This window comes from Kryptolebias marmoratus, linkage group LG8, assembly GCF_001649575.2.
Source record: "Kryptolebias marmoratus isolate JLee-2015 linkage group LG8, ASM164957v2, whole genome shotgun sequence".
NCBI classification, from domain to species: Eukaryota; Metazoa; Chordata; class Actinopteri; order Cyprinodontiformes; family Rivulidae; genus Kryptolebias; species Kryptolebias marmoratus.
Window position 1 is genome coordinate 8025068 of NC_051437.1, and position 4048 is coordinate 8029115.

At 44.0% G+C, this 4048-nt stretch overlaps 1 protein-coding gene across 2 annotated transcripts in view; it reads right to left on the reverse strand.

The window, feature by feature from the left end:
- The window catches only part of pou6f1 (POU class 6 homeobox 1), a 15614-nt gene extending 15221 nt beyond the window's left edge, over positions 1-393 (reverse strand). For both annotated transcript variants that reach the window (XM_017419254.3, XM_037977165.1), the window contains exon 1: positions 224-393. The gene's annotated coding sequence lies outside the window, so the exon portion shown is untranslated. The remainder of the gene's footprint in view (positions 1-223) is intronic.
- Between the last annotated feature and the right edge of the window lie 3655 nt (positions 394-4048).

Genomic DNA, 4048 nt, shown 5'->3' on the forward strand with positions numbered 1-4048 from the left:
CCCCCCCCTTCCAGGACGAGCACCGCCGACAGAAATCGTGTGAACCCCGCGCCGGAGAGCCCGAACATTATGCATTTCCCTCTCTTTATCATAAATATATAAATTATGCTAATTACGAGCATTGCATATTAACCGAAACTCATTTCCTCTCGCCATTTTTCGCCGCCGCTCGGCGCGCGGCACCGAGCCCGAGCTCAGTCCGGCTCGCCGCGGCCAAACTCACCGCGTGACGGCGGCGTCTCGTCCGTGTTCCCCCCGCTCTCCCCGCGGCTCCCCCGTCACGGTTTGTGCCGCTCACACATCATTAGAAATTCATCTCAGCTCCCAGACAGGCGCTGTGACCGCACACAAAAGAGAGGTATTTGCATTGATAAGGAGGGCTGCAACGTTAGGCTGCCCCCCCCCCTCCCCTCCTCCGCCTCCTCCTCCAACCACCACCACCTTCACACACCACCTCTCTTAATATTTAATGACGATGGCCTTTGCAACAGTTCACACCGACACGGATCCTCCAGGTGTCTCCCCTCGAAGCCCCCCTGAGCGGCAAAGTGGGGCAAATTTGCCTCGAAATTGTCCTTCTGCACTACGTCATGAACATAATTTATGCAAGGGTGGAAAAAAAAAAGCATTGCATTGAAAAATGTCTGCCTGGACTCGAGCGGTGCCATGGTGCTCTTAAAGGGGCCGCGGCCCCGAGGAGAGCCCGGGCCTGCTGGAGGCTCGCCGAGATCGACATTTACTCACAAGAACAACAACAACTAAAAAGTTTCCATCTGAACCTGATGGGCTTTTCGTCCGGATTACTAAATTGTTAAAATGCCACAAAAATACCCATGGAATACCCAGCTTGCGTGTTTAACTACTCGTGTTTTTCTCTGTTCCTCTGCCTGTTAACAAAATAACTCCTGAACCACTCCACGAACTTTAATGAAACGTGCAGAGATGAATCACCCGAAGCACACCTACAACTGATTGTCTTTCAGAGTCGGCCTGATTCAAGATGGCCGCCACAGCTAACTGACCTTAGAGAGCACAAACACCAGGCGACAACTCTGTCAGTTTTACATGTAACGGCCTAACGTTTGGTGCGGTAGTAGCTGAGACTGATCCCCGACACTGGTTCTGAGCTCTTGGAACGACCGTGCAAGAACCTTGTTTGAAATCTTACCCAGAACGACGTAAAGTCAGCTCGGTCTGTCTGTTTGCAAAATATCTCACGATCCACCGGAATGAATTCGATAAAGATTTCAGGAAGTATTCAATCCGTGTAGCTCTATGACTGATCCACAGCTGGAGCCAATCCAATTCAAGATGGCCGTCGCAGTCAACTGACCTTAGAAAACACAAAGATGGCTGTGGTTCAGTCAGTTTAGCAGATATTGAACTAAAATTTAGTCTGGTAGTAGCTAAGAGTCATTCTCAACTCATAATAAGTGCAACTCATCGAGCAAGAACTACGATTAAAGTTTTATTAATGCAGTCAACCTTGTTTGTCTGTTAGCGAAATATCTCATGAACCACTGGATGGATTTTAATGACATTCTAAGCAAGTAATCATCAGATGTGCGTCTACAGCTGATTAACTTTTGGAGTCAAACCAGTTTAACTTGGCCACCACCGCTAATCGCCACTAACCAACACAAAAACTACTACAACTCAGTCAATTTTACAGATTTTGTGCTCAAACTTGGTGTGGTAGTAGCTGAGAGTCATTCACAGCACACACTCTGAGTGTGACGTCTCAGCGATATTACACGAGATCGAGCATAAAGTTATTTTCAAGTAAGGACCAAAACAGCATTAAGCTGATTTTAGTCTGGCATTGAAAGGTGGCAGGCAGTATGCTTGGCCTTTAATTTGATTCTGTCGCGTACGTGTCATGGAAAGGAAATGGAAGCTGTACTACAAAAACCTGAAAATAATAATTAACATATCAACTGCAGTGGGACATTTTGTCCAGGTCCCGTCCAGCCTTGGATCCTGGACCGTATCTCTCCTCAGGCCTACAGAGTCTGATGCCGTTACAGCTCATTCCCACAAAGGAAAACTGGAGCGAATACCAAGGTTTCTGGTTTTCCCTTTTAGACAGAAAAATTCTAGTCAAACTTTGCATACTTTATAAAAAAAAAAAAAAGAACTAGTTTTCCTTAGAAGCAATGATATAACGATGCTATTCTAATTTTTCATCAGCTGGCACTCAGTCAAACTTCTCCGGTGCAGTGTCATTTTTTTTAAGGCTGGTGGCAAAATCTAATGTTTTTTTTTTCAGCAGATAATCGTGGATTTGTCCCCTAATGTCTCCATGGAAACTGCGAGTATAGATCCTACAGGTGCAGGAGGCTTAGTCCTGCTTCAAGGATGCTACTGTACTCTCTCTAAGCGTATAGTTTCAATCACACCAGGGGGGCATCCCACCCTACCTCAGGTCAGTGCTTCCTCAAGGCCCTTCTCACCTTTAACACCTTTGGGTTTGAACTTATAAGAATAATATGATGTTTGCAGCGTCTTTATTAATGTCCAGTGTTGCAAAGTTAAAATGTACCAGGGGGCGGAGCTCTGTGCCCGTTCAAACTATGGGTTTGAGTCAAATCATTGCTTTATCCCATCACACGCAGGCCTAAAAACTATTCGCCATCATCATCAGTCACACAGAGACGTTAGTTATTCCTCCTCAGATCATCATGTATAAATTTACATAAAATATGAATGTATTAACTAAAGAACTAATCAGAAGTGGGGTCCAAAAATCTTCATTGTGATTAAAAAGACATTTGGTGATAACAGCTTAATGGTGCTTTATTGGCTGCGCGAGTAGTCCCTTGGGGTTTGTAATCGGATTGATTGATAAAAATAAACCATTACTTTGTCATCTGCAAAAGGTTTGTTTAAAGGCTTTGAGATGACAGATGTTTTGTGTTCCCTGTCGCATTAAATTACTTGGAAAACATCATTCTGCCAACGTCCGTACAAGACTGCTAATCACTGGCAATGGTCCAGTCGGTTATTTTTATCCAGCAGGCCTCTCTTTTTTTAGTTACATGTAGCAAACACGGTGTAGCAGTACCAAGCGTGTTGTATAATCTTGTCATAATCAAGTATGAATATTTAGCTCAATATCCGTAAAGGAAAATGAGTTGTAGCCATTTTACTGTTGACTAAAGTTGATTAGCTGTAGCAAACATCTTGAATTGGGTTGACTCCAAATGTTATTGAGTTGTAGCTGTACATCCTGTGATTTATTACTGAGAGTATTATTAAAATCCGTCCAGGGGTTCATGAGATATTTTGCTAACAAACAAACTGGTTTGATGCCAATAGGTGATGCCAAAGTTTTAAACAAAGAAGTCACACAATGTGTAATGGTCAGAGTATGTGTTGCCAAAAAACCACGTCAGATTTTTGCTTAATTTCTTACAACTGACTTAAGTTAGATTCATTATTGTGTTGGCTATTGTTAGGCTAGGGTGGCCATCTTGATCTGAGGTGGCTCCGAACGTTAATGAGTTGTAGATGTACATCTAATGATTACTTTCTGAGATTTTCATTAAAATCCACGCATTTCTTTATGAGATATTTTGCTAACAGACGGGCAGAGTTGACTTTAATAGTTAATGGCAAATATTTACAGATCCCATGCAATCAGTTATATTGCTCAGAGTATGTGTTGGGGGTCATTCTCAGCTACTACCACTCCAACTTGTAGCTGAGTGTCTGTAAAAAGTGGATGAGTTGTGTTTGTTTTTAGTTGCTTCTGTGGCGGCCATCTTAAATGATTAGATGTCCACCCAATGGTTGCTTTCTGAGAGTTTCATTGAAATCCGTCCCCTGGTTTATGAGATGTTTTGCTAACACTGGAGACAATAAAGACGCTGGCAAAGACATGATCGCCCTGCCTTGGCCTTCCGGCGGTGGGGCGAAGGATAAGCACGCAGTCCTCTCAGAATCGGCCTTCCTTCCCCCAGCTCGATTTTTTCTTTACTCGTTTCCACCAGTAGGGGGCGCGCGCGTGCAGAGCTGAAACTGAGCGTGCGTCCGACCGCAGATAAAG